We start from the raw sequence: 6,000 nt of genomic DNA, 5'->3' as shown, positions 1-6,000 counted from the left end.
GGCGCCGCGTGCGATCTGCTTCCGCCCCTCGGAGCGCCGCGCGCCGGCGCGGGCGGTTCTGGGGCCGCTGATTCGCGGCGGCCGGCGGGGGGCGGGGGGGGGTAGATGGGGCGGGACTTGAGGAAGAGGAGCGGGAGGCGGCGTTCCTCTTGCGGAAGAGACGAATGGAGGGAGCCTGTTACTTTTACTGTTGTTACTGGTAAGCCGAATCGTCGTCCCTGCGCTTACCTACGCGGGAAGCCGAGGGGAGCAGATGCGGGGAGCAGATGCGGGGAGCAGGTGCGGGGAGCAGGTGCCAGGGAGCAAGAAGAGGGAGAAAGTGCGGGGAGCAGGTGCGGGGAGCAGGGGAGCAGGTGCCGGGAGCAGATGCGGGAAGCAGGTGCCTGGGAGTAGGTGCGGGGAGCAGGTGCAGGGAGCGGGTCCCGGGGAGCAGGTGCAGGAAGCAGGTCCCGGGGAGCAGGTGCGGGGAGCAGGGAAGCAGTTGCCGGGTTCTGGTGCCGGGGAGCAGGTGCGGGGAGCAGGTGCCGCGGAGCAAGTCCTGGGGAGCAGATGCGGGGAGCAGGTGCGGAAAGCAGGTGCCCGGGAGCAGGTGCCAGGGGGCAAGAGGGGGGAGAAAGTGCGGGGAGCAGGTGCCGGGAGCAGATGCGGAGAGCAGGTGCCAGGGAGCAGGTCCCAGGAGCAGTTGGGGGGAAGCAAGTGCGGGGATAAGGTGCCGGGAGCAGATGCGGGAAGCAGGTGCCTGGGAGTAGGTGCTGGGGAGCAGGTGCAGGGAGCGGGTCCCGGGGAGCAGGTGCAGGAAGCAGGTCCCGGGGAGCAGGTGCCTGGGAGTAGGTGCCGGGAGCGGGTCCCGGGGAGCAGGTGCGGGGAGCAGGTCCCGGGAGCAGATGCGGGGAGCAGGAGTGGGGAGAAAGTGCGGGAAGCAGGTGCGGGAGCAGGTGGGGGGAGCAAAAGGGGGAAGCAGGTCCCGGGAGCAGGTGAGGGAAGCAGGTGCGGGAAGCAGGTGCCAGGAGCAGGTGTGGGGGTGCTGGTGCCGGGGAGCAGTCCCTGGACAGGTGCGGAGAGCAGGTGCGGGGAGCAGGTGCAGCGAGCAGGTGCGGCTCTCCTGCCGCCCAGACCCCATCATTACCCCAGGTCTCCCTGGCTCACACCCTATGTCTCCCCCACATTTCCCACACGTCTGGCTCAGGGACGTGTCATCGCAGATATCTGCCTGCCGTCTGTCACCGGTGGCTGCAGCCTTCTCCCCTCTGGTTTCTCTCTGCCTGAACAAGGCGGAGATAGGCTTCCCCACCTAGAAGAATGCAAATGCTGTAGGATTTCGTCTGCCCTTTTCAAGACATCCAGACCCAGGATGCGGCCCAGAATATGGTTTCTCCTGGCGAACCTCACGAGTGCTCCTGAAAAGTGTGCGTGCATTCTGCTTTGTTTGGGTTCAGTGCTCTGCACGTGGTGACTGTGCCCCAGTGGTGGATGGAGTCGTTTTCTGTCTACACAGTCTATCAGTTGCTGAGCGGAGTATTGAAATCTCCAGCTGTGATTGTGGATCTGCTTCCCTTGCCAGTTTTATCAGCTTTGGATTCATACATTGTGAAACTCCAGTATTAGGTCCGTACCCACTGAAGATTAATAGGGAAGTCACCCAGCTAATTAGATTTTATCCATGTAGATTTCTCACGCTATTCTAAGGGTAAGTGTGAGACCTGAGACCCCTGAAGCCAGGAATTGTGGGTTTTGTTATGTTTTGTTCTTTTTAAGATTTTATTTATTTGCGAGAGAGAGAGCAGGAGTGGGGTGAGGCAGAAGGAGAAGCAGGCTCCCTGCTCAGCAGGCATGGAGACTGATTCTGGTCTCCATCCATGGACCCTGAGATCATGAGCTGAGCCAAAGGCAGACACTTAACCAACTGAGCCACCCAGGCGCCCCAGGAACTGTGTGTTTTACATCTTCTCTCTCCAGTGAGTATATGTGTAGTCTTGGGAAGCCTACCCTACAGCAGAAATTGTAACAGGAGGTGAATATACAGTGGAAAGAATATTATTCCCACATTTTTGGCAGCTTACAGCACATCGTGTTGAGATAGATAGATATAGATATAGATACAGATATAGATGATAGATAGATAGATAGATATCTCCCCATCCCCATTCTCAGAACAAAAATCTGGATTAGTCTGGGTTCTCCAGAGAAAGGATAGATACATAAAATCATATTATAAAATTATTACATGTATTTATATGTGTAAGTTTATGGAATTACATATATGCGTATAGATACAAGTAAATATAGGCTGCATGTTTACACGTAATATGTTCCATCATAGGGAATTGGCTCACACAATTATGGAGACCCAAGAAGTCCCAACATCAACAGTCAACAGCAACCTGGAGACCCAGGAGAGCCAATGTAGTAGGTCAGTCTGAGCCCAATATGAAGGCAAGAGAAGACCAACGTCCTAGCTCAAAGGCAATCAGGCAAGAAGAATTCCTTTCTCCTCAGGGGAGAGTCAGCCTTTCTGTTCTGTTCAGGCCTTGGTTGAGGCCTGTCCACATTAGAGAAGGTAATCCCGAGGGTAGACCATCTTAAATGAGGCAGCAGAGCAGTGTGCTCATGTCCTGACCTAGGACCCAGAATGGGTCCTGCTCCCTCGTTTACCAGATTGAAATCCTGAAAGTTACTGAACTTGTTCGCATCTCTGTTTACTCATTACAAAAGTACGGGTGACAAGAATACCCATCTCCTGGGGATTGGGGTGGGAACTGCTTGAATTAGAACTTAAAATAATTGGGTTTTCAGTATTTCATATAGCTATAATTATTAAATTAACATGAAACTAGCTACATGATTGTTTTAATACTCTCTTCACACAGAACATAGCCCAACCAGCCAGACTTAGGCTTTCCTATTTATGGCCAAGTCTCCAATATGCCTCCCTGAGAGTTCACTGCAATTACTTTGATCCCATGAAGAGTCCCACATTTCCAGTTAACATATGAGCAGCTAACCTCATCTGTTATGTAGAGATTTATGTGCTATCCTATCCTGGTAGGATAGTTCCTTTTCTTTGGGTCTTACGGGTTGTTCTGTTGTTCTTTATTTGTGAAGTCAGTGCTGTATGAACAGCATAAACCAAAGGTAGAAATTCAAGGGAGGAAGAGTCATTGCTGGCTCACATGATCACGTGACCTGTATGTGGACAACTAGTAGCGTTATCAGAGCTGATTTGACCTGCAGCTGTCTTATCAGAAGCATGCCCAAAGGAATTTTTTTTAAATAAGTTATTTTACAGAAGGGACTCTAAGAAAGTTTACTCTGAAGTTCCATAGCCATGGAAAACATTTTTGAAGTTAATAATCATTTTTATCAGAAATATACCCAATCTGTGTACTGTAACTCTTTCCTGGGATGCACTTGACCTGGGCCGTCAAGCCCCTAATTGGCATCTATCAGGAAGAGGATGCTAAGCGCTAGTTTTCTCCTTAAATTCCTAAAAAATCTAAAAAAGTTAAAGTTAACAAATAAAAAACCTCTATTTTCATTGGAAAATGAAAATGGAGCCTGGTTCTTAAACTTTATAGAGGAGTCTGGGTCTTTGAGGTCTGTGAGGTGACTCACATCAGTGTATGAAAAAACACGACACACAACTGTTGCTTTGAACAAATGAGCATGTTAAAACACTGAAACACACTACCAACTTGTTCTCATTAAATAATTTACAATCAACTGAAAATTAATTAACTATATATGGATTTTAAAAGGAAGGAGCAAAGTTACAGCACAATCTAAAGTCAAATTGATTTTCAAGCCATGGCTGTACGGCCTCCTAAGTTCTGTCAGCCTCCCTGTGTTGCTTTATTTCCGTGAAATCTGACGAGTACAGTGTATACTTCACAAGGCGTGTGGCGCGGTTATGAGGAATAAAGAAATAGAATATACAAAGGACTTGTATTAAGATGCAGAATAAGTACATTTACTAGTGTTTATTTATTCGCAAAACACCCTTTATGTAGTACTTATAAGGCCTAAGATTATTGTATAGATGTAAAAAAATTTACAGAAAATGTTTGTAGCTTTGGATAAAGCCAAAGTCAAATAGTCAAGAGATGCCCCAACTCAGTATTGTATCAAGAATCTCAAGGGAGTGTGTAATCGAGACACAGTGATGACATGGCTAAATTAAAGTGTGGAACCTGAATGAGAAAATTTCTCAGGTTCCTCGAATCTGCAACACTTGTTCTGTTCAGAACAAGTGCAGTTCACACACCTGCGTTGAACTACCTTTCAAACCCTTCACCTGTGTACAATTGTGTCTGCATTTTGAGGCATGACCACCAGAGAGCAGGAGAGCCAAGCTGAAGTTCGCCGGCAGGTCCCCGTGATTGGTGCTGTATTAGTCATATAGGTAAAAAATAAATTTTTTTTTAACCATACAGTTATTTTTCCTAAATAAATAAACCCATTTCTACCATTATAAGACATTTCCCAAGTTCAGGTGAACATTCTAAATAGTATCTATGTGATTTAAAATTTGAGTTTTCTCTGTAATTTTCTCTAAATAATCAATATTAAAGCAGTTATTTCTAAAATGAATTCTAGGGGCACCTGGGTGGCTCAGTGGGTTAAGCATCTGCCTTCAGCTCAGGTCATGATCTCAGGGTCCTGGGATCAAGCCCTGAATCAGGCTCTCTGCTCAGTGGGGAGCCTGCTTCCCCCTTTCTGCCTGCTTGTGCTTGTTTGTCAAATAAATAAAACCTTTTAAAAAAATAAAATAAAATGAAGTCTATTGAAAAATGCATGCTAGCTCTACATTATTGGCCTTCTCAGAGAAATACAAACTTCCAGTTATAAAATAAGTCACAGAGATGACAAGTAGCATAGGCAGTATAATCAACCATACTGTAATAAAGTTGGGTGACAATTGGGGACTATTCTTACCCTGATGAATACTGAGTAACCTAGAATTGTGGACTCGTGTTATACACCTGAAGCTAATGTAACACTGTATGTTAATTATACTTCAATTTATAAAATGCCTCTTTCCACATTGCTTCAATTTAGGAACGGTTATTAAAAATTAAGAAGTTAGGTATATCATAAAAATAATCTCACGACAGCCCAAATGTTCTTGATTACATGTTCCACCTCATTGCTCCATTCCCCAGGTAACACTGCTAGGTTTCTCGCAGGTTCCAGCCACGTTCTCTCCATGGCAGACATGCAGGTGAACGGGTAGGAGGGTGCTCCCATGGGCAAGCGCAGAGGAAAGGGCCCCCACACCGGGGAGGTGAGCGGAGTTCCCTCAGAATCTTAGGGGCTCTCATTTCCAAAGCAAACCCCACAGGAGGGTTGAGTCGTGGCTTGGGGTAGCCAGAGCCCTCCCTACTTCTCTAAACTCTGGCCATCGGATGCGCCCCAGGCCAGTTCCTGCCTCTCTTGGCCTCAGTTTCCCGATTATCTCAGGAGGGCTGGACACAGACCTTTGTGACCTCCCCCTTGGTAGTGTGGACGTGGTGTGGGCTCCCAGACCACGGATGGGCTCGGTGGGCTGCACTGAGGGATGTGCATGGTCTCCTGCCCACGTGCAGACCGAAGGGGACCCCCTGGGGCGGCCGAGGCCCATGCCCACCAGCAGCACCGACAGTATGTGCATCACACCCGGGCGTTAGACCCCGCCTTGCCGTGCTCCTGCCCATTCAACGCACCAGCGGCGGCCCGCCTGGCAGCCACGGCACTCCCCACAGGCCACTGCGGGGAGACCTCACAACTCCTAGCACCCGCAGGCCGCCCTAGCCCCACCAGGCAGGCCGGAGTCCTGGAATACCTCCTGCCTGGCACGACTGGTCCCCAGAGTCAACCCCCCAGGGCCAGCTCTTCAACTCTGGGTCAGGGAAACCTGAATGCAGGCAGGGAGAAGGTCAGGCAGCCCCTTCGGCCTCTTCTGCACCTCCTCCCGTTGTCTCCCTGGCAGGCCCTGGGAACACTGGTCCAGCCCCTCCCTCGCTG

This window comes from Mustela erminea, chromosome 6, assembly GCF_009829155.1.
Source record: "Mustela erminea isolate mMusErm1 chromosome 6, mMusErm1.Pri, whole genome shotgun sequence".
NCBI lineage: Eukaryota > Metazoa > Chordata > Mammalia > Carnivora > Mustelidae > Mustela > Mustela erminea.
The sequence above is the reverse complement of the archived record's forward strand: the minus strand, read 5'-3'. Positions refer to the sequence as shown.